General features: G+C 37.5%; 1 long non-coding RNA gene across 1 annotated transcript; it reads right to left on the reverse strand.

Moving 5' to 3' along the window:
• Positions 1–1,292: 1,292 nt before the first annotated feature.
• Positions 1,293–9,463, reverse strand: LOC118901488. Its single transcript, XR_005021401.1, has 3 exons — positions 9,384–9,463; positions 3,269–3,358; positions 1,293–1,330 (listed from the first exon to the last, which is right to left on the reverse strand). It is a non-coding gene; the product is annotated as an uncharacterized LOC118901488 (long non-coding RNA).
• Positions 9,464–24,977: the final 15,514 nt, after the last annotated feature.

Raw genomic sequence — 24,977 nt, forward strand, 5'->3', positions numbered from 1 at the left:
GCCAGGCTTTGAAACCCGGCTACTGGATTCCCAACTCTGCTCCACCATTTATTAGGTCTGTAAATTTAGGCCATTCTTTGTAAAATACAGGTAATAATAGTACCTATTTCACAGTGTTTCATTAGTAGTGTAATGAGGTTTAAATGTGTCAATGCCTTTAATGTTCTTAGAAATGAACTTGGCATGCCGTAAGAGCTCAATGGATGTCAGCTGATATTATTATGATTATCATCCTTGACAACTGAGCAGTCTAGTTCCAAAAGCAGCAAATAACTAGCTCTTGTTATTTCTAAATGGCTAAGGTGTTTTATTCCACCAATAATGACATTGTAGCAAATGCTGTAGATGCCCCATCCATATCCCCTGGACCTCACCACTTCTATGCACTCCAGCACCCTCCTGTTACTTGACGTCAAGCAGACTTGAAGAACTAAAGAACTAAACTCCCCACCCCAAGAACAGCTCTCAACCAATGACCTGACAGGAGTTGGTGTCTAAATACTCTAGCGCCCTTTCCCCTCAGAGAAGTAGTTTTGAGACATATATTTTACACCTTCACTAGAGCTCCTGTGCTTTGATTAAAGTGCGTCACATAGGTTTATTGGCTGTCATCCTTTCACTGTCTCATGGTCCCCCGCCCTACCAGGAATGCAGTGGCATCCTTGTTTCAGGGTTGGCTCCTGGAGGAACTGAAACTGAAATAGACTTCTAGATCAGAAACACAGTAACATACACTGGACTTTTGAAATATGGAAAATATATTCAGAAATCCCTCAACTGATAAATAGCATTACCTTTGCCTTATGAAGTGCTATAAAATATAACTGAAAAAATAATTAAATGAATAATGGTTAAGAGCACAGACTCCAGTGTCAGTCTGCTCCAACTCTCACTCCACCTTGTCAATGTCACTTAGTCTCTCTGTAACTAAATGTCTTCATCTATAAATGAATGTTACAATATTACCAACCATATAGGGTTGTTATGAAGAACTTATATGCAAAGCACTTAGAATGTGATCACTGTTATTATTAATAAAACTGAGTTGATATGCAGAAGCTAGATTGCCATAGTACAAAGTAAATTTTTTTTTAAGTATTTATTTATTTATTTATGGCTGTGTTGGGTCTTCGTTTCTGTGCGAGGGCTTTCTCTAGTTGTGGCAAGCAGGGGCCACTCTTCATCGCGGTGCGCGGGCCTCTCACTGTCGCGGCCTCTCTTGTGGCGGAGCACAGGCTCCAGACACGCAGGCTCAGTAAGTGTGGCTCACGGGCCCAGCCGCTCCATGGCACGTGGGATCCTCCCAGGCCAGTGCTCGAACCAGTGTCCCCTGCATTGGCAGGCAGACTCTCAACCACTGCGCCACCAGGGAAGCCCCAAAGTAAAATATTGATCTAGGTCTCTCTCTCTCTCTCTCTCTCTCTCTCTCTCTCTCTCCTCTCCCCTCTCAGTCTAATGCCTTCAATGCCGTCCTACTCCCTGGAATACAGCTGACCTCTCTGCTGATCCCCAGTCCACTCCTGGCACTGTGGCCTGCCCCAGCCACTCACAACCAAAAGCAATTTTGGCACAAATCTTGTCCCGCAATCTTCTTCATAATCATTGCCCTTGTTTCCAAACCCAGCCCTAAAATGTGATTGAAAATTGGGCTTGGACATTCTGACAGGTCTGAAGTGATATCTCACCGGGGTTTTGATTTGCATTTCCCTGATGTCTAGTGATGTTGAGCATCTTTTCACGTGCCTGTTGGCTATCTGTATGCTTTCTTTGGAAAAATGCCTATTCAGGTCCTCTGCCCATTTTTAATCTTTTTTTTTTATACTGAGTTGTATGAGTTCTCTATATATTTTGGATATTAACCCCTTCTCAGACATATCATTTGCAAATATCTTCTCCCATTCAGTTGGTGGCCTTTTTGTTTTGTTGATGGCTTCCTTTGCTATGCAAAAGCATGAAACCATAAAACTCCTAGAATAGAAAAAGAGAACATAGGCGAAACACTCTTTGACAAATCATAGCAGTATTTTCTTGGATCAGTCTCCCAAGGCAAAAGAAATAAAGAAATAAAAGCAAAAATAAACATATGGGACCAAATTAAAAGTTTTTGCTTTTATACATATATGTATATATATATAATGGAGTATTACTATTATATTTGCTATAGATAATATATATATGTGATGGAATATTAGTCATAAAAAAGAACGAAATATTGCCATTTACAGCAACATGGGTGGACCTAGAGAATATTATGCTTAGTGAAATGTCAGACAGAGAAACACAGATACTATATGATATCACTTATATGTAGAATTTAAAAAATAATATAAAAGAATGCATATACAAAACAGAAACAGACTCAAAGACATAGGAAACAAACCTGTGGTTGCCAAAGGAGAGAGGGCGTGGGGAGGGACAAATTGTGGGTATGGGATTAGCAGATATAAACTACTATAGATAAACAACAAGGATTTACTGTATAGCACAGGGAATTATACCCAATACCTTGTAATAACCTATAATGGAGTAGAATGTGCAAAAAATACTGAATCACTATGCAGTACACCTGAAACTAACACAATATTGTAAATCAACTATTCTTCAATTTAAAAAAAACTTTTAAGTTTGAATAGGTCCCTTTTGTTTATTTTTGCCCTTGTTTCCCTTGCCTGAGGAGACAGATCCAAAAATATATTGCTAAGACCTAAACTACTAGGTATAAAACAACAAAGATATGAAGATATAATGTTCAGCACAGGAAATATAGCCAGTGTTTCATAATTACTTTATATGCAACATAATCTATAAAATATCAAATCGTTGTACACCTGAAACTAATATAATACTATAAGTCAACTATACTTCAATTTTAAAAAATTGGGCTTGAAAAAATTTCCAAATTGGTACCCATCATAAATTCTATGTATAAGACTATGAACACAAATTCCAAATATTGAAGACCTAGTGTATATCTTCATATTCATTAAGTTTCTAACCAAATTATTTTACCTTAAATTAAATATTCTGCTCATTTGAACTTGAGAAAGCATCCAATGTCAGTCATGACAAGTTATATTAACTAAAATTGAGGCTAAGTGATAGGACCCTATCCCCTGTCCAGCTGGCGCTGTCTCCTGCAGATGCTCGTGTGGAGGCTGAGTAACCTCTGGAAGCTGAGTTTTTCGGCTACAGTCTCTGCAGTTCTTGTATTTGCATCCAAATCTTAACCCAGCTCTCCTCAGTGTCAGAGCCATCCATTATCACCTACCTTCCCTCTGTCCTAGCTGAGAAATGGTCTTTCTTCATCATGCATTCTTCCAAATTTCTGTCTTCTGCCCTGAGTTCTTGCCTTCCTCTCCTGAAGTCCAGACTTTTACAATTTAATTACCTGTTCCTACTTTTCTGCAATAATGACCTTCATCTCAGGAAATGGATACCAAATGCCTAGTTGTTTCCTGATTTGGGGGTCACAGGAGACAGAGCAGTGTGGGTTATGTACATATGTAATTGAAAAGTTATATTCCATCAAAGTTATTTAGGGATTGTGTACACAGTCATCATTTGTTAATCTGTTTTGTTAACTATTATAAACTGCTTAAGGTCAGAAGCCGTCTCAGACACCTTTGGATACTTAAGCCTTAGCATGTTGCCTGATATATTAGAAGACCTCAGTGTATGTTGGCTCTTCGTTGGTGGCTGAATAAATTTATGAGATGCCAAAATGGGAAGACACAGAGAGATGCATGTTAGGTGGGTGGTATTTGAAATTTGATCACAGACCTAGGGTGGACCACATACCTTTATACTCAGAGGAAATTCCATTTTAGCTGGTTAGCATCGATACAGAACAAAAGGCAGCTCGCTTAGACCATAGCAAACTAGAGCTGTTTTACCCAAAAGGGAAAGATAATGACCATTCCTATGCCAATACACACACACCTAGAAAGAAAATCCCACTGAGAATGAAGTTTGATTTAAAAGGAGGGAAAAATAAGGCATTAGTTGAAATAGGTCATAATAAGGCAGTTTATTAAGGGCTTAATTATCCGCACCCCCAGAGGAGGGTATGATGTTATGGTGGAGGAAGAAATCATAAAACTTAGCATCAGGAATTCATCTTCTTAGATATTAAATAGGTAATTAATCTTAACTGCAAGAGGCAATTAAGCCTCACTCAGTAAGGTGAGGATGTTTAGGCTCCCAGTCAAAGCAAAACTTCAAGCCAAAGCAGAAATGGAAAAGGCAGGAGAGCAAAATAAATGACACCCGTGAGTACTTTTCTTTTGCAAAGTACATTAATCTTTACATTGTTTCTGTATTAATCTGTATCGTTTTGGAGAAATTTAAGTTTACTTGAGTTAAAATTTTATTTTCTTTTATTTAGAAAAGTACTCTGAATTTTCTCTTATTTTGGTGATTTTTGTTTTTCTGCAGTTGCTATTGGCATAATACCGTAGATGCCAAGAGTGCACCTTTGAACATTCTACATGTTATAGAAATGTAATCTGACAATAAATCTATAGAAATACAGGCTGGGGGAAGCAAGATTAGTAGGATCCTTTATACATACCTTAAAAAGTACATAAATTCTAAAAGAAAGCTTTTATTAAAATTTTTAAAAAGCATTAATTTTTGCCCTACATAAAATATTAAGTAAATAAATTTGAAAACATTTTAACTAATATTGTAACTTTAGGAGTAAGGAGGATAGCATGAATTTGCTAGGGTAGCCATTACAAAAGGCAGCACTATGTAAATCTATTTAAACCATAGACTGACTGGTTGGTTTAAACAACAGAAATGTATTTTCTCATGGGTCTGGAGGCTGAAAGTCCAAGATCAAAGTGTCAGCAGGTTTGATTTCTCCTGAAGCCTGTCTCCTTGGCTTACAGATCTCCATTTTCTTGCTGGGTCCTCAGGGACTTCTATGTGTACACACAGGCCCCTGGTGCCTCTCTGTAAATCCTAATCTCCCCTTCTTAGAAGGATGCCAGTCAGGTTGGATTAAGACCCAGCCTAACAGCCTCATTTTAAAATAATTACCTTTTTAAAGTCCTATCTCTAAATACAGTCACATTCTGAGGTACTGGGGGTTAGGGCTTTAATAAATAAATTTTTGCAGAACACAATTCCATTCATAATATATACATATAGCCCCCCAGAAAAGCATAAACCTTTGAGATAAAGAGAACTGAGTCAAAATTCCAGTTCTACTCTTGCTTCATGATTTGAAGCCAACTATTTAAATCCGCTGAGGCTTGGATTCTTAAGCATATGTGATTGGATAAAAGTATGAACGTGGATGTTCTCCCTGACTTCTGCCAGCCCCCCAGTAGAATCCTGTACTTGGATTTCAGCTCTCTTCTCACTATGACACACCTACATACTCCTATCGCCCCAGGTGAGTCTGTCTTTGCGAGACCAATTTCTGGATTTCTTGTCTGTAAAATGGGAACTATAGAGTACTTACTTCAGAGGTTGTGAAGATTAAACAATTGAGTACAAGAAAACTTCCTACAAAAATGCCTAGCCAAGAGAAAGCACTACGTATAAAAGATAGGAATTACTATTATGGCTATTAAATACCAGAGATAATATATACATAGTACATGTGCCAGAGCTTGGTGCACAGTAAGGTTACATTACAAAATAGTTACTTGTATTATTACTAGTGTTTACTGCAAGTGTCTGTTTATAACTACTGCTACTATTATAGTCATTATTATTATTTTAATTACTGCTATTCCTATTATCATCCACTGCTGTTAATATTTTTACTGAAATGACTGATCTTTCTAAAATGCTAAAATTCAAGTTGGAAAAATGTTACTCCCCTGATTTAAACATTTTAGTGACTGCCAATTGCTTTTAGGACAAAGCACAAAGTCTTATATGGCTCATAATTTTCTGAAGGCTCTAACGCCTCTGAGCCTCATCCCTAGCCACTTCCTACCTGCCACAATGTAGCCACACAAATAATATTTCAGTTCCTTCCACAGCAACAAAAGCACTTACCGTGGGCCTGCCTACTGTGATAGAAGCACAGAGACTATACAGCTGTGGGGAAAACAGTCAAGATCCCTGTACTCAGGAAGCAGGTATTCAGGAAGGAGGGGATTGTGGAGTCAAATAATAAGCAAGTAAACATGTTAGCCAGTGAAGCATGCTTTGAAGAAAGTCAAATACCAATACAAGAGAGAGACTGAATGGTGGACAGCTTGGGGTGGATTGCGTAGGAAAGATTTCGCTGAGGAAATGATATTTAAGGTGAGATATGAATGAGAAGAGGAAGTAAGGTGAACATTCCAGGCAGAGGGAGGACCCCATGTAAAAGCTCTAAGGTGGGAATGCACTTTGGGAATTCGCGAAACTGACAGAAACATGGAGTGACTAGGGCCCACTGTGCACAGTCGAGAGAATCAAAAGATGAGATCTAGAGGCTGGGAGCAGCCAGATCCTTCAGGAGCTAACCTGTGTGAGGAGATGGGCTTCATTTTTTTTCTTTTCTTTTTTTTAATATCTATTTATTTATTTGACTGCGTCGGGTCTTAGTTGCCGCACACAGGATCTTCACTGTCGTGTGCAGGATCTTTAGTTGCAGCATGCGGCGTCTTTAGGTGGCCCAGTGGCTAAGACTGTGCTCCCAATGCAGGGGGCCCAGGGTTCGATCCCTCATCAGGGAACTAGATCCCACATGCTGCAACTAAGAGTTTGAGTGCCACAACTAAGGAGATTGGCTTTTATTATAAGGGCGGTGAAAGCCATTAGAAGAACTTGGGCCTAATAAAACATTATCTGATTTCCATTTTCATAAGACAACTTCAACTTCTTTATTTAGAACTGATTGGGAAAATACAATCATGGAGACCAATTAGAGGGCAATAATGATAGTCCAGGTGAGGAGTGATGGTTCTTGGCTTTGAGCAACTAGGCAGATGATGCAAAAGGCTGGATGAGAAAGTTTTAGAGGGTAGCACTGAGACCTATATCACATATTATGGCAGATACTGTTATTCTGTCATATCTGTTCTTTCCTTCCTCCTTACTTGCAGAGCTAGTTGATTTTTAGCTGGACATGTGTCTGCCTAGAATAAAGACCTCATTTCCTTACTGAAAGGAACACAGACTAAGTTCTGAACAGTGGAACCTAGAAGGGGTGTGTGTAACATCATCTCAATATGGATGAGAGAAAAATTAATCTTTACCTTTTTTTAAACCACTGGTATATAGTTAGATATACAAGCCTGGAACTTAGAGAAGTTGTCAGGGAAAGATACATGAATTTAGAAATCATTTGCTTAAAGATGCTATCTAAAGCTTAAAACTGACTAGAATCACTGAGGAAGAAAATTTAGCCAGAGAAGTCCCCAGACTGAGCCCTGGGGCACTAGAGTTAGGGAAGAGGAGGAAGCTTCATTAAAATAGGATAAGGAGCAACCAGTGAGACTGTGCTATCTTAGAAACCCAGAGGACAAGACTTCAAAGAAGGCAGGAGTGGTTAAATAATAGGTCAGTCAATGAGGACATAGAAAAAACCAGTGAATTTGCAGCAGCATGGTTGGTGACCTTGACAGGAGCAATTTCAGTTGTGTTGCGTGGACGGAATCCCAAATTTAGTGGGTTGAAGAGAGAACAAGAGGGAAAAACATAAAGACAATGAAGACCATAGGCCACACATCTGAGTTTTTGAGTTTGTTTTGTTTTTTGTTTGTTTGTTTTACCCTAACAGAGAGCAGTAAAAAGATGAAAAAGAGGAGGAGAATGAAGGTGAGTCAAGGAAGAGGAATTTTCCTTTGTTTTGCTTTGTTTCATGGCAAATAATAGATCTATTTATTCCTTAAAACATCCCCAGGCATAGTCTTTCTCATGGGCTTTTTCACATGTGTTCTCTGCCTAGAATAAACGATTTTCATTCACAATTTTCTCCTGGCTTTTCCACCCAGCCAAAATTAAATATATCCCTTTTTTTGTGCTGACAGTGAAATTCAGGCTAGAGAGAAAGAAGTCTCCTCTTTCAGAAATTTTTACAGTAGAAAAAGCAGGACCTGTGAGTCAAATGGACCTTCTAAATATAAGTTGTCTAATACTGAAGTAGTTGCTTAACGATTCTGTCTTAATTTTCTTATCACTAAAAAAATATGCTTTTTAAAAAATTACTGAAAGTCTGCTGTAAAACCTCAATGAGGTAACATGTAAAAGGCTTTGCATAGAGCCTGTCACATACTTGGCCACCAATAGAAGTGATTCTTTTTATTGTGAGCCTGTCTGGGTCCCTCTTTCCCTCTTGTCACTCAATTTCTACAGATTCCTTTCTGTGCTTCATCCTATTTTTGTCCATTTCTAGACTGAGCTAGGATATTGACTCCTTTTTCGGTAGTTTTAATTGCAAGGAACAGAGATACATTCATGTCCCCTCAACTTAAATAAATTTAAAAATAGGAATGATTGGGAATAATGGATCTAATTCAGTCATTTAAATCTGAGTGCAAAGAGACTCAATAATTGGGGCAGAAGCATAAAGAGCAATGTCAATCTGCAGATTCCAAGAGGTAAAAGGAACTATGAGTAGGCAGAAACTGTGAATGAGTGTCTTTTGAAAGACTATTACAGTAGAGAGGAGATGGTTGACTTGCAGCAACAGGGGAAATAGAAATCAGAATTGGTTGAATCTGAGTCAACACTGTGGCGAGATTACTCGTACACAGATGAATAGTGGCTGCTAAAGGCCAAAGATAAAACCCAGTCCTCAGAACCATGTCAGTCCTGAGTGACCTTCTATTTCCTGAACTATATTCCAGTCTCCTGCAGCCATGCTATACTTGTTGCTATTTCTTCCATGATGTCGGTAGGATGTCTTTTCCTGATTCCAGTGAGGTGCCAGTCTTCTGTCTTACTTGACCAACAAAAAACAAAACAAACAAAAAGCAACAACAACAAATATAGTTGACCCTAACTATATCACAAATAGAGTCTTATGGTGCAACAAAAACAAAATTACTCAGGAGTATATCTACCAACACCTGTAATGCAAAACAAAACAAAACTTAAAACAGGGAACTGAAATATATTTCAGAAAGGAAAAGATAGGAGAAAACTTCAACTGTTGCACATAAAAGGCTGTCACTCAGTGATACAATATTCTACATTTCCAAATCTTTCATAGCCTAAAACCATCCATATATGTTTTTTCTTAACTGCAGCAGCAAACCTTTCCATCTGACTACCTTCTATATGGTGAGAGTACAGCAAAATGACTAAGAGGGTAGATTCTGGAGGCAGAAGGAGTTTATTGGAGGCCCAGATCCAACTCTTACAAGCTGTGTGATTAATCTTCCTGATCCCCAAACTTGACTTCCCTCTTTCATAAAGTTAAAACTGCTCACCAGAACTCTCTCTTTGGGTGTCCCATAGGTGTTCGTCATTTTCTTCCTCTAAACACCCTACGTCTTCAACAATACTGAACAAATGCAATTCCATGACAGTAATTTAGGGGAATTTCTGACCAAAGATCAGGCAGACACCCTTAACTTTCCAGGCCACTGATTAACTAAAAGGTTGTCATTTGTTTTCTTTTTTGTTTTAAGGCAGTGAGTCAAAGTTCAGAACAGCATGAGACAGCCATCATTCAGAAATCTTTTGTTGTTGCTGTGGGGTTTTTTTGTTTTTGTTTTTGTTTTTAAATTTATTTATTTTATTTATTTATTTTTGGCTGCGTTGGGTCTTCGTTGCTGTACGTGGCTTTCTCCAGTTGCGGCGATAAGGGTCTTCTCATTGCAGTGGCTTCTCTTGTCATGGAGCACGGGCTCTAGGTGCGCAGGCTTCAATAGTTGTGGCATGTGGGCTCAGTAGTTGTGGTGCACGGGCTTAGTTGCTCCACGGCATGTGGGACCTTCCCGGATCAGGGCTCGAACGTGTGCCCCCTGCATTGGCAGGCAGATTCTTAACCACTGCACCCCCAGGGAAACCCCTGGTTTGTTTTTGTTTTTGTTTTTTAATGTTCCTTTATTCTGTACTCAAGATATGGAACATCAGATTATCAGCTATTACTATGGACATTGTTTTCTCAAGTGATGGTAGACCTTTCATATTTCTGAGAAATGAGGTCACACTATTTTATGAGGGTAAGCAGGAAAAGACATCCAGACAAATCACATATTCATTACTTGTCATTTTATTTCTCCTTGACAAAGTAACTTCCCTCCCTCTTTTATACCAAGATGATTGACAATATAAGAATACTCAATTATACTAGTTTCTTTCATCGGGATATGAAAATTAACCAGCATGTAGTGTTTTCATGATATAGCACAAGATGTATGTACTGTATCACATACCATGCTTTACAATTCTTCCACTTGGAAATTCTATACGTTGTCCATTGGGAATGGAATAGCCCAATCCATGTGGTCCCATCCTCTCTGGATGCAGTTTGTTAAGTCCATGTATTCCTGCAAGGATGAAGCACTGTCACATTACAAATGACCCAAGGTCTTGGGTACCCAAGTGAGAATGTCTGGGGTCCTCCTACTCATACCTTTGTGACTTTGTACATGCTACTCTCTTTTCCTAGAATGGCTTCCCACTTCCTGCCCCTTTCTTCATCTGGTTACCTCTTCACCATGGATAACTGTTTTTCTTATATATTTATTTTTATTTTTTTACATCTGTACACATAACTTTCCTGATATTTAGCACAATGGATTGCACTTGTGTAAACTCCTTGAGGAATCAATCTTAGTGTGGATTTGTCACATAGTAGATACTCAAATATTTGACAGAGTGAATAAATTGATGGTTTACAAATTGACTTTACTATTTGGCAGACACATTGCAAGGTATAATGTGATCAAAGGTGGGGAGAAGGGATTGAACTAATGATAGTGTGGTGTGGAAAATGGTATCTAGTGACAGAATTTGGGATAAGAAATTCACTACTTACATGAAAACAGATATGTGTGTGTGTGTGTATACATATATATATATATGAAACAGTCTCTTCTAAAAGGAAATCATAAAAAATAAGATTAAAATAAATGTACTCAAATAAAATCCCACTTCTCAGAATCTTTTAGTGTGGCCTTTCAATTGAACCAACTAAATTGGGGAAAAAAACTTATTGTATCTTCATTTTCTGCTTTGGTATCATAGCTGAAAATATCAATGGTCAAGGTAGGATTGAATTTCTCAAAAGACAAAAAATAGCTTTTAAAACTAAGCACTTGTAAAAATTTTAAAGTTGATACATTTTAAAACATAGTAGAGATAAAGCTATACCTAGTTTTTATGTTAAGTACTTAGCATATTTGTTGCATGAATTAATTACCTAATTGATATAGCTTCATATTTCTTTAGTATGTGCCTTGAGGATTTTAACTGTAAATACAAAAGTCTAAAAATATAAAAGTTCATATCAAGAGTTACGAGTTAGCATCCCACACTGGCAAAGACATTAAAATGTCAGACCTATAATCCCTTCAGACAAACAGGTTCTATGAGGAGAATAGAGCAGTAAAAGTATTTTTGTTTCCTCCACTGACCTGAATTATGCAACCACTACCTCTTTCATCTCTTTAAAAGGCAGAAATGACTAAGATGAAGTTCAGTTTTACATTACATTTTTTATGTCCCTCTCCATGACTAACTTTTACTTTTTATGAAGATATGTGCATTGCTTGAAGGAATTAACATTTTGGAATAAAATTGGAGACAAGAAAATTCTCTCAGAATTTAGATTGAAATCAATTACTACAATATGTAAAGTGAATGCTTTGACTATTTCAGCAACTTTTCTAGTGAGGCAGTTTTGCATTTTAATTACATATTTTTATCTTAATTTGGAGGAAGAAGTAGATGTATCATCCATAAAAAAAGCCGCTTTAAGTCATTAATGAAAATTTTCTCTATATTAGAATTGCATATTTTAACACCACTCCTGACTAAAGTTCATATATCATCCACTTACACAGCTTTGATTGGACATCATTCTCCAATCTTTTCCTTCCATGACAGATCATTCAAATTTTACGTGTGTAGAATTCAGGAAAGAAAGTGAAGGTTAGTGAATTTCAATGGACTAATGAGTTTCTTTGATTAAATTTTTCTTAAAATAAAATCAACATTGTACATCAACTGTACTTCAATATAAACAAACAAATGAATAAATAAATAAATAAAATTAAGACAATTTCATGTATAGGACAATCTTCAAGAAAACCATGTAATGTCATACTCCAATGTAGTTAGTTGCGCTAAAATGTAAGTTTTTGCTTTCAGTCACCCCAAAGCTCTATCCCACGGTTACATCAGCTCTCTCACATTTAGTGATGACCTGGAAAGCAGGTCTGTTCCAAAGGGTTACTGGAAATATTAGACGTAGATGCCAAGTCCACATGTGGAAGAGCCCTAGCCTTATGCCATGCATCTTTTTGTTTTAAAATGAATAAACTATGTTCAGTAGGAATCTGAGATCAGATTGTTCCATACTGCTGAAATATGTTCTTATTTTATACTGAATCTCCATATTCTCTTCTCTCTTTTATAGAACATCGTTTGGGAGGGAAAGATCAATGATGTAGTAGCTGCTTTCTGAAATTATGTGTCTTAGACACGTAGATTGCTTGGGTCATTGCTTTTCTTCACTAGTGGAAAATATAATGAAAACTGCATAATGAAAAGAACAATCCCGATGAGAGCAGGTTAAACTGGTGCAGAATTTTAAACTTGAAATGTGAGCTATGGAATAAGTAATAAGTTGTCATCTTTGCAAAATAATAGTTTCTTCATATGGAATACCACCGGATTAAAAACGATTTTAAAAAACTCTTTCTGAGATTAGAATCTTCTTTCTCTATATCAAAAGATTTATTTTCATCTTTTTTTTTAATAGATCTTTATTGAAGTATAATTGCTTCACAATACTGTGTTAGTTTCTGTTGTCCACCAAAGTGAATCAGCCATTGGCATACATATGTCCCCATATCCCCTCCCTCTTGAGCCTCCCTCCCATCCTCCCTATCCCACCCCTCTAAGTCATCGCAGAGCACCGAGCTGATCTCCCTGTGCTATGTGGCTGCTTCCCACTAGCTATTTTACATTTGGTAGTGTATATATGTCGATGCTACTCCTCTCACTTCGCCCCAGCTTCCCCCTCCTACTCCTGTCCTCAAGTCCATTCTCTATGTCTACACCTTTATTCCTGTCCTGCAACTAGGTTCATCCGTACCTTTTTTTTTTTTTTTGATTCCATATATATGCGTTAGCATATGGTATTTGTTTTTCTCTTTCTGACTTACTTCATTCTGTATGACAGACTCTAGGTCCATCCACCTCACTACAAATAACTCAATTTCATTTCCTTTTATGGCTGAGTAATATTCCATTGCATATGTGTGCCACATCTTCTTTATCCATTCATCTGTCAATGGACATTTAGGTTGGTTCCATGTCCTGGCTATTGTAAATAGAGCTGCAATGAACATTGTGGTACATGTCTCTTTTTGAATTATGGTTTTCTCAGGGTATATGCCCATTAGTGGGATTGTTGGGTCATATGGTAGTTCTATTTTTAGTTTTTTAAGGAACCTCCATACTGTTTTCCATAGTGGTTGTATCAATTTACATTCCCACCAACAGTGCAGGAGGGTTCCCTTTTCACCACACCCTTTCCAGAATTTATTGTTTCTAGATTTTTTGATAATGGCCACTCTGACTGGCAAGAGGTGATACCTCATTGTAGTTTTGATTTGCATTTCTCTAATAATTAGTGATGTTGAGCATCTTTTCATGTACCTCTTGGCCATCTTTTGCACAGCAAAAGAAACCATAAACAAGACAAAAAGACAACCCTCAGAATGGGAGAAAATATTTGAAAATGAAACAACAGACAAAGTATCAATCTCCAAAGTATACAAACAGCTCATGGAGCTCAATATCAAAAAAACAAACAATCCAATTTAAAAATGGGCAGAAGACCTAAATAGACATTTCACCGAGGAAGATATTTTAATCTTTGGTGAAGTTAACATCCCTAATGAATCTAGAGCTAGGACACAGAAATTAAAAGGGCCTGGTATGTTGAACAGGCAAGCAATCCTGGAAAGTGCACCCCTGAGGAAGTATCATTTAGGTGTTATTTACATGAGCAAATCCCTGAAGGGAGCTGAGAAAGGAGCAAGTGTATTTGTCAGAGTTTTAGTTAGACTATATATACATGGAAATGACAAGAATATTGACTATAAACTTGTTAAAGAACACTATCTCAGAACAACTGTAAACTAGGACATGTTTAATAACATAAATACAAGAAGTGGCATGATATTCTTATTTCTTCCAAGTGAAGGAAATCACCCCTGTATCCAGCCTGAATTGGGAATTTCTTCTATATTTCCCCACTCCCCCCCCAAAAAAACTTGAATTCATCATCACATTATTACATATAAAACAGAAAGTGAATCAGGCTAAATTCAGAGAACTGTGAGAGAATAAATTTCTGTTGTTTAAGCAATCCAGTTTGTGATACTTTAAGGTAGCCCTAGGAAACAAACACAATGTAAGTCATAACAAATTTTGGTATGAGATATCTATTATGAGGCTGCTTTGACAATTCACCATTCTGCATCATGCAGATTAGTGGCAGAAGTGAGATTGTCATCAGACCACAAATTATAATGGCCAAAGCATTTTTGGGTATGAAAAAAGAAGCCGGAAGAAAAGCTTAATAAAAATTTGATAATGGAATGTCTCTACATATCCTTTGTATGAAGAGATGATAACCTTGAGGTAAATTACAGGGGACAACCTTACTAATGAAATACAAAAGAAATACACTTCAGCTTAAGGGAATTGGATAAGAGGATGGACAGAAAGGACCAAGCAGAGGGAAAGTCGACTAAAAGTGCTATTCCTGGCCATTACAGAAGCACTGGTGAAAGTTAAACCCCTAAAGGAGGAAACTAGAATAGGAAAGTTATTTTCTCCACTCCAATGGATTGTTAAGCCAGAAATTAAAAATTAATATCAAAACCTTATAATATGTCAGTGGTTAAATCCTGTATATATGCTTATTAACTGAATAATTAACTGAATAAATCAGTCCATAATATGACTTCCTCAAATATTTATGTATGATCTTTATAGAACACTGAGGCAAGGAAACCCTCGGGGTATTATTATGGATAGACATCGGGTATATGTACATCCTAAATGGCTATTTCTTTTTATTTGGTTGCTCAGAGTGGGAAATGCTTGGTTGTTGCCTTAAATGTTTATAATTTTTAAAAGTTAAAGTAGGGCTTCCCTGGTGGCGCAGCGGTTGAGAATCTGCCTGCCAATGCAGGGGACACGGGTTCGAACCCTGGTCTGGGAAGATCCCACCTGCCGCGGAGCAGCTAGGCCTGTGAGCCACAACTACTGAGCCTGCGCGTCTGGAGCCTGTGCTCCGCAACAAGAGAGGCCGCGATAGTGAGAGGACCGCGCAATGCGATGAAGAGTGGCCCCCGCTCGCCGCCACTAGAGAAAGCCCTCGCACGGAAAAGAAGACCCAACACAGCCAAAAATAAATAAATAAATTAAAAAAAAAAAAAAAATTAAAGTAAAAGCTAAGTGGATAGTGGGTAAGGTATTACTAATGTAACAATTCATGAATCAATTTCTATAATAGTAAACAAATTATGATGCAAAGTGAATGAAGATTTAGTAAAATGAAACATCAGGTGAATTGACAGATCACACAAAGAGAAATAATTTCATGTTAAAAGAATTTACTGCAGTTATATTTTACTTTTTACTAATTAATACTAATCCATTTAATTCTAATAATATTATAAATTGCAATATGATGAATGGGTTGGTTCTTCTCAGCATTTTAGTAGTAAAATGAATATTATTTTATCATCCTTGTCAGAGACACTTATGAAATTAGAGTTGGAATATGTTGCACCGTATGCTTATTGAACGATTACCAAATAATTGAGTTTATGCACAATGGATACCATAATCATACTAAATATAAAGAGGAATGTGAACTGAATAAATGATGAACTATATATCTTATCTCATGCCCGATATTCACCATAGGACTTGATTTTAGGTGTTATTGCTCATGATAATGATGATCTTTCACAAACTGAAAAAGACCATGTATTTATTAGCCAGACTCAGATAAGGTTTTTGCAAACAAATGGAGTACAAAAATGATACCCTAATTCTATTATTTTTATTTTGCTGAATGAGAACTTTTGAATACCTAACCTTTCAAGACAGAATGGGTAATTCAGGATCCTATTCAAAGATGGAAATTGTCAATGAGTCATTTATTCATTTAACAAAGAATCCATTTAATCAACAAACCATTTGTGAATAATGCTTGAAAATTAACCAATGTATTTCCCAGCAATTCTTGAAATACTTCAGTATATAAAATCCTTTATAAGGAAGAAATCTAAGTAATGAGATATTCTACACTTACATTTGGGATAAGTAATTTATAATGGCTTTGTTGATTCTGGAGGCTGTCAGTCTAATTTCCAGCAATTATAATACTGTATGTATATAATTATTAAAATGTGAGTAAAAGCTGTTTCGCTTTTTAAGTAAAAACCATGATTGTTGCACTACAAATATATCCTGGTAAAAAGCCATTTTGACCTGAGATGAAAAAGTAGAGCTATAAATAATTACCATAGGAGAAAATTCTTAATTTAAGTATACCCATCAAAACTACAACAGCTTACTGACAACTTAGTTTAATTGTAATACTTCATGATTAATGTGTGATTGTTCATTCAATAAATCCATATCCATCACTCCATCCATTTCATTACACTCATCAACATAAGTAATATTTTTATTTCTATCTTGCAACTATATATATTACTATCTATAATTTTTTAAATTCAAAATTATTGATTGTTATTTCCAAAATATTTCCCCCCTTTCCTGCAATCAAGATTTCCTGATAAAAGAACAAAATTCAAAATTGTTCTGGCTGGAGTGTACACCAACTCTATCTCAGGAAAAGCAACAATTCCCAAGAGAACTGGGTTGTTCATGGGCTTTAGAGCTGACTCAGCTGCATTGCTAAAAGCTGACTCTTGCTCCCTTGCAGCAAAATTAAGGGAACCACTCCTGGGAGTCAACTCTGGCAGACCTTTCAGCATTACCCCTGGAAAATGTTACCAAAATCAGAAAGCCATATAGAGAGCCACGAAAGACATTAAGCCCATCAAAATCCTGAATCTACTTATTTTCTGCAGAACTTTGTTTTTGCATGCAAGAGTTGCAATGCAAATTTTAGCGTGAATGCATATATTTATGTGTATGTAAAAATAAATGTCTCAGGCTTCCCTGCTGGCACAGTGGTTAAGAATCCGCCTGTCAATGCAGGGGACACGGGTTCGAGCCCTGGTCCGGGAAAATCCCACATGCTGCGGAGCAACTAAGCCCGAGCGCCACAACTACTGAGCCCACGTGCCTAGAGTCCATGCTGCACAACAAGAGAAGCCACCACAATGAGAAGCACGTGCACCACAACAAAGAGTGGCCCCCTTTCACCGCAGCTAGAAAAAGCCTGAGAACAGCAATGAAGACCCAACACAGCCAAAAATAAATGACTAAATAAATTTATTTAAATAAATAGATGTCTCCGTTTTTTTTTTTTTATTTTTTTCTATTTTGGGGGGTTTGGGCTGAGAACTTATTTTCCTTTTTTTTTTTTTTTTTAATCCTAACATTTCCTTCCCTTCTTTTTTTTCTTTTTTTAAATTAATTTATTTTTGGCTGTGTTGGGTCTTCGTTTCTGTGCGAGGGCTTTCTCTAGTTGCGGCAAGCGGGGGCCACTCTTCATCGCGGTGCGCAGGCCTCCCACTATCGTGGCCTCTCTTTTTGCGGAGCACAGGCTCCAGACGCGCAGGCTCATTAGTTGTGGCTCACGGGCCCAGTTGCTCTGCGGCATGTGGGATCCTCCCAGACCAGGGCTCGAACCTGTGTCCCCTGCATTAGCAGGCAGATTCTCAACCACTGCACCACCAGGGAAGCCCAAATGTCTCCTTTTATTATTCTTTTTTTTATATATCATTTTTTTAAAATTATGTAATTATTTATTTATTTTTGGCTGTGTTGGGTCTTCGTTTCTGTGCGAGGGCTTTCCCCAATTGCGGTGAGCGGGGGCCACTCTTCATCGCGGTTCACGGGCCTCTCACCATCGCGGCCTCTCTTGTTGTGGAGCATGGGCTCCAGACACGCAGGCTCAGTAGTTGTGGCTCATGGGCCCAGCCACTCCACGGCATGTGGGACCCTCCCAGACCAGGGCTCGACCCCGTGTCCCCTGCATTGGCAGGCAGACTCTCAACCACTGCGCCACTGGGGAAGCCTATTCTTTTTTTTTTGAATTTTATTTTATTTATTTTTTTATACAGCAGGTTCTTATTAGTTATCCATTTTACACATATTACTGTATATATATCAATCCCAATCTCCCAATTCATCACACCACCACCACCCACCCTGCCAATTTCCCCCCTTGGTGTGTTCTCTACATCTGTGTCTCACTTTCTGCCCTGCAAACCGGTTCATCTGTACCATTTTTCTAGGTTCCACCTATATACATTAATATACAATATTTGTTTTTCTCTTTCTGACTTACTTTACTCTGTATGACAGTCTGTAGATCCATCCACGTCTCTACAAATGACCCAATTTCGTTCCTTTTTATTGCTGAGTAATATTCCATTGTATATATGTACCACATCTGCTTTATCCATTCATCTGTTGATGGACACTTAGGTTGCTTCCATGACGTGGCTATTATAAATAGTGCTGCAATGAACACTGGGGTGCATGTATCTTTTTGAATTATGGTTTTCTCTGGGTATATGCCCAGTAATGGGATTGCTGGGTCATATGGTAATTCTATTTTTAGTTTTTTAAGGAACCTCCATATTGCTCTGTGTAGTGGCTGTATCAATTTACATTCCCACCAACAGTGCAAGAGGGTTCCCTTTTCTCCACATCCTCTTCAGCATTTGTTGTTTGTAGATTTTCTGATGATGCCCATTCTAACTGGTGTGAGGTGATACCTAATTGTAGTTTTCATTTGCATTTCTCTAATATTAGTGATGTTGAGCAGCTTTTCATGTGCTTCTTGGCCATCTGTGTGTCTTCTTTGGAGAAATGTCTATTTAGGTCTTCTCCCCATTTTTGGATTGGGTTGTTTGTTTTTTTTTTTTTTTTTTTTTTTTTTTTTATAAATTTATTTATTTATTTATTTTAGCTGTGTTGGGTCTTCATTTCTGTGCGAGGGCTTCCTCCAGTTGTGGCAAGTGGGGGCCACCCCCCATCACGGTGCGCGGGCCTCCCACTATCGCGGCCTCTCCCGCTGCGGAGCACAGGCTCCAGACGCGCAGGCTCAGCAGCCGTGGCCCACGGGCCCAGCCGCTCCGCGGCACGTGGGATCCTCCCAGACCAGGGCCCGAACCCGCGTCCCCCGCACCGGCAGGCAGACCCTCAACCACTGCGCCACCAGGGAAGCCCATGGGTTGTTTGTTTTTTTAATATTGAGCTGCATAAGCTGTTTATATATTTTGGAAATTAATCCTTTGTCCGTTGATTCATTTGCAAATATTTTCTCCCATGCTGAGACTTGTCTTTTTGTCTTGTTTGTAGTTTCCTTTGCTTTGCAAAAGGTTTTAAGTTTCATTAGGTCCCATTTGTTTAGTTTTGTTTTTACTTCATTAGTCTAGGAGGTGGATCAAAAAAGATCATGCTGTGATTTATGTCAAAGAGTGTTCTTCCTATGTTTTCCTCTAAGAGTTTTAGAGTGTCCATTCTTATATTTAGGTCTCTAATCCATTTTGAGTTTATTTTTGTGTATGGTGCTGGGAGTGTTCTAATTTCAGTCTTTTACATGTAGCTGTCCAGTTTTCCCAGCACCACTTATTGAAGAGACTGTCTTTTCTCCATTGTATATCTTTGCCTCCTTTGTCATAGATTAGTTGACCATAGGTGCGTGGGTTTGTCTCTGGGCTTTCTGTCCTGTTCCATTGATCTATATTTCTGTTTTTGTGCCAGTACCATACTGTCTTGATTACTGTAGCTTTGTAGTGTAGTCTGAAGTAAGGGAGTCTGATTCCTCCAGCTCCTTTTTTTTCCTCAAGACCGCTTTGGCTATTCGGGGTCTTTTGTGTCTCCATACAAATTTTAAGATTTTTTGTTCTAGTTCTGTAAAAAATGGCATTGGTAATTTGATAGGGATTGCATGGAATCTGTAGATTGGTTTGGGTCATATAGTCATTTTCACAATATTGATTCTTCCAATCCAAGAACATGGTATATCTCTCCATCTGTTGGTATCATCTTTAATTTCTTTCATCAGTGTCTTATAGTTTTCTGCATACAGGTCTTTTGTCTCCCTAGGTAGGTTTATTCTTAGGTATTTTATTCTTTTTGTTGTAATGGTAAATGGGAGTGTTTCCTTAATTTCTCTTTGAGATTTTTCATCATTAGTATATAGGAATGCAAGAGATTTCTGTGCATTAATTTTGTATCCTGCAACTTTACCAAATTCATTGATTAGTTCTAGTAGTTTTCTAGTGGCATCTTTAGGATCCTCTATCTATAGTATCATGTCCTCTGCAAACAGTGACAGTTTTACTTCTTCTTTTCTAATTTGTATTCCTTTTATTTCTTTTTCTTCTCTGATTGCCGTGGCTAGGACTTCCGAAACTATGTTGAATAATAGTGGCGAGAGTAGACATCCTTGTCTTGTTCCTGATCTTAAAGGAAATGGTTTCAGTTTTTCACCATTGAGAATGATGTTTGCTGTGGGTTTGTCATATATGGCCTTTATTATGTTGAGATAGGTTCCCTCTATGCCCACTATCTGGAGAGTTTTTATCATAAATCGGTGTTGAATTTTGCCAAAAGCTTTTTCTGCATCTACTGAGATGATCATATGGTTTTTATTCTTCAATTTGTTAATATAGTGTATCACATTGATTGATTTGCATTTATTGAAGAATCCTTGCACCCCTGTGATAAATCCCACTGGATCATGGTGTATGATCCTTTTAATGTGTTGTTGGATTCTGTTTGCTAGTATCATGTTGAGGATTTTTGCATCTATATTCATCAGTGATATTGTTCTGTAATGTTCTTTTTTTGTAGTATCTTTTTGTCTGGTTTTGGTATGAGGGTGATGGTGGCCTCATAGAATTGAGTTTGGGAGTGTTCCTTCCTCTGCAATTTTTTGGAAGAGTTTAAGAAGGATGGGTGTTACCTCTTCTCTGAATGTTTGATAGAATTCACCTGTGAAGCCATGTGGTCCTGGACTTTTGTTTGTTGGAAGATTTTTAATCACAGTTTCCATTTCATTACTTATGATTGGTCTGTTGATATTTTCTATTTCTTCCTGGTTCAGTAGTGGAAGGTTATACCTTTCTAAGAATTTGTCCGTTTCTTCCAGGTTGTCCATTTTATTGGCATAGAGTTGCTTGTAGTAGTCTCTTAGGATGCTTTGTATTTCTGCGGTGTCTGTTGTAACTTCTCCTTTTTCATTTCTAATTTTTTTGAGTCCTCTCCCTCTTTTTCTTGATGAGTCTGGCTAAAGGTTTATCAATTTTGTTTACCTTCTCAGAAAACCAGCTTTTAGTTTTATTGATCTTTGCTATTGTTTTCTTTGTTTCTATTTCATTTATTTCTGCTCTGATCCTTATGATTTCTTTCCTTCTACTAACTTTGAGTTTGGTTTGTTCTTCTTTCTCTAGTTCCTTTAGGTGTAAGGTTAGATTGTTTATTTGAGATTTGTCTTGTTTCTTGAGGTAGGCTTGTATTGCTATAAACTTCCATCTTAGAACTGCTTTTGCTGCATCCCATAGGTTTTGGATTGTCGTGTTTTTGTTGTCATTTGTCTCTAAGTATTTTCTGATTTCCTCTTTGATTTCTTCAGTGATCTCTTGGTTATTTAGTAACGTATTGTTTAACATCCATATGTTTTTGTTTTTTATGTTTTTTTCCCTGTAATTGATTTCTAATCTCATAGTGCTGTGGTCAGAAAAGATACTTGATATGATTCTAATTTTCTTAAATTTACTGTAGCTTGATTTGTGACCCAAGATGTAATTTATCCTGGAGAATGTTCCGTGCGCACTTGAGAGGAAAGTGTAATCTGCTGTTTTTGGATGGAATGTCCTATAAATATCAATTAAACCTATCTGGTCTATTGTATCATTTAAAGCTTGTGTTTCCTTATTAATTTTCTATTTGGATGGTCTGTCCATTGGTGTAAGTGAAGTGTTAAAGTCCCCCACTATTATTGTGTTAGTGTCGATTTCCTCTTTTATAGCTGTTAGCAGTTGCCTTATGTATTGAGGTACTCCTATCTTGGGTGCATATATAGTTATAATTGTTATATCTTCTCAGAATGATCCCTTGATCATTATGTAGTGTCCTTCCTTGTCTCTTGTAACATTCTTTATTTGAAAGTCTATTTTATCTGATATGAGTATTGCTACTCCAGCTTTCTTTTGATTTCCATTTGCATGGAATATCTTTTTCCATCCCCTCACTTTCAGTCTGTATGTGTCTCTAGGTCTGAAGTGGGTCTCTTGTAGACCGCATATATATAGGTCTTGTTTTGTATCCATTCAGCGAGCCTGTGTCTTTTGGTTGGAGGATTTAATCCATTCACGTTAAGGTAATTATCAATGTGTATGTTCCTATTACCATTTTCTTAATTGTTTTGGGTTTGTTTTTGTAGGTCCTTTTCTTGTGTTTCCCACTTAAAGAAGTTCCTTTAGCATTTGTTCTGGAGCTGGTTTGGAGGTGCTGAATTCTCTTAGCTTTTGCTTACCTGTAAAGCTTTTGATTTCTCTGTCCAATCTGAATGAGATCCATGCCGAGTAGAGTAGTCTTGGTTGTAGGTTCTTCCCTTTCATCACTTTAAATATATCATGTCACTCCCTTCTGGCTTGTAGAGTTTCTGCTAAGAAATCAGCTGTTAAGCTTACGGGAGTTCCCTTGTATGTTATTTGTCATTTTTCCCTTGTTTCTTTCAATAATTTTTCTTTGTCTTTATTTTTTGTCAGTTTGATTACTATGTGTCTCAGCATGTTTCTCCTTGGTTTATCCTGCCTGGGACTCTCTGCGGTTTCTGGACTTGGGTGGCTATTTCCTTTCCCGTGTTAGGGAAGTTTTCAACTATAGTCTCCTCCAATATTTTCTCGGGTCTTTTCTGTCTCTCTTCTCCTTCTGGGACCCCTATAATGCAAATGTTGTTGCATTTAATGTTGTCCCAGAGGTCTCTTAGACTGCCTTCATTTCTTTTCCTTCTTTTTTCTTTACTCTCTTCCGGGGCAGTGAATTCCACCATTCTGTCTTCCAGGTTACTTATCTGTTCTTCTGCCTCAGTTATTCTGCTATTGATTCCTTCCAGTGTAGTTTTCATTTCAGTTATTGTATTGTTCATCTCTGTTTGTTCTTTAATTCTCCTGGTGTTTGTTCTTTAATTCTTCTAGGTCTTTGTTAAACATTTCTTGCATCTTCTTGGTCTTTGCCTCCATTCTTTTTCCGAGGTCCTGGATCAACTTCACTATCATTATTCTGAATTCTTTTTCTGGAAGTTTTCCCCTCTCCACTTCATTTCGCTGTTTTTCTGGGGTTTTATCTTGTTCCTTCATCTGGTACATAGCCCTCTGTCTTTTCATCTTGTGTATCTTTCTGTGAATGTGGTTTTTGTTCCACAGGCTGCAGGATTGTAGTTCTTCTTGCTTCTGCTGTCTGCCCTCTCTCCTTTTATTATTCTTGTACAGTCTGCCATTGTAATATTCATAATAGTTGTGAAAATGGTGTGCAGTTTACCAGAAAGAAACAACAATGCCTAAAGAGCTTCTCAAGGTAAATCTTATTGATGTTCTGGCAGAGTATATATAAGACATTATGTAGGGATTTTAACATCTTTCCTTACCCACTTTAGAAAGGCTGACAATTGTTTAGTTGTGGAATTGAATACCTTTGTCAGGGGCTGGAATATGCACTCAGCTGATACATGGACGTAAACATGCGATCCCTGTTCCGAAGCCCAGAGTGGAAATGTACTTACATGAGTTGCCTTTTACAACATTTAATGATAAATCCTGAGGCGGGGGGACAGACAATGTGCACTGGCAACAGTGTCAGCTTAGTGGAATAGAAAATACCTGAGCTCACTTTTAATAAAGGAATGGTAATTTGCTAAGAAAATAAGGAAAAAGAGTTCCCTAACAGGAAGAATTGTAAGAGCAATGATAAAAAGACCAGGGTATGTGTGGCATATTTGAGAGGTAAAAACTATTTAGTGTTCCTGAAGTATAAACAGAACATTTGTAGAGTCAAGATAGAAAGCAGGATAAGAAAAGCATTCCTAAACTTAAGTGGTCCTGAATCTATGCCAAGCAATTTAAATTTAATTTTGTAATGGGGAGTCATTAAGGAATTTTGAAAAGGATGGAACTGGAAGTAGAAACCAATCCTAGGCTGACAAAAGTCCAGGGAAGAGGAGCACAAGGCAGATAAAACAAGGTAACAGAGGAAGGTTAAAGAAATAAAGCTTTCATTTATTATTTAAGCAACTGCATGAGAAGATTTACAAGGTTGGACGAGTCTGCATGATTTTCAAGTTTCTAGCTTGTGACACTAGGTCAATTGTATGCTATTTTGTTACATAGAATATAATAGATTCAAAGAAAGTCAGTGTATTTAGTTTTCAGGTAACTGATGGACCTGACGAAATTTCCAGAAGAGGCTTAGACAAAAAATAATGTTGGCTCTTAGGAGAGGAAAGAGATATTGACTGCAAATAAAGTTGTTGTATATGTAGCAATTAATGCCACAGGGTTAAATTCACTAATAATTTGACTCATCAATAAGTATTCATATATATCACAAGGTTATTAACTTTATATATTACAAAATGTATCACGAATGTGAAAATAAAACATAAATCAACA

This window comes from Balaenoptera musculus, chromosome 10, assembly GCF_009873245.2.
Source record: "Balaenoptera musculus isolate JJ_BM4_2016_0621 chromosome 10, mBalMus1.pri.v3, whole genome shotgun sequence".
Taxonomy (NCBI): Eukaryota; Metazoa; Chordata; class Mammalia; order Artiodactyla; family Balaenopteridae; genus Balaenoptera; species Balaenoptera musculus.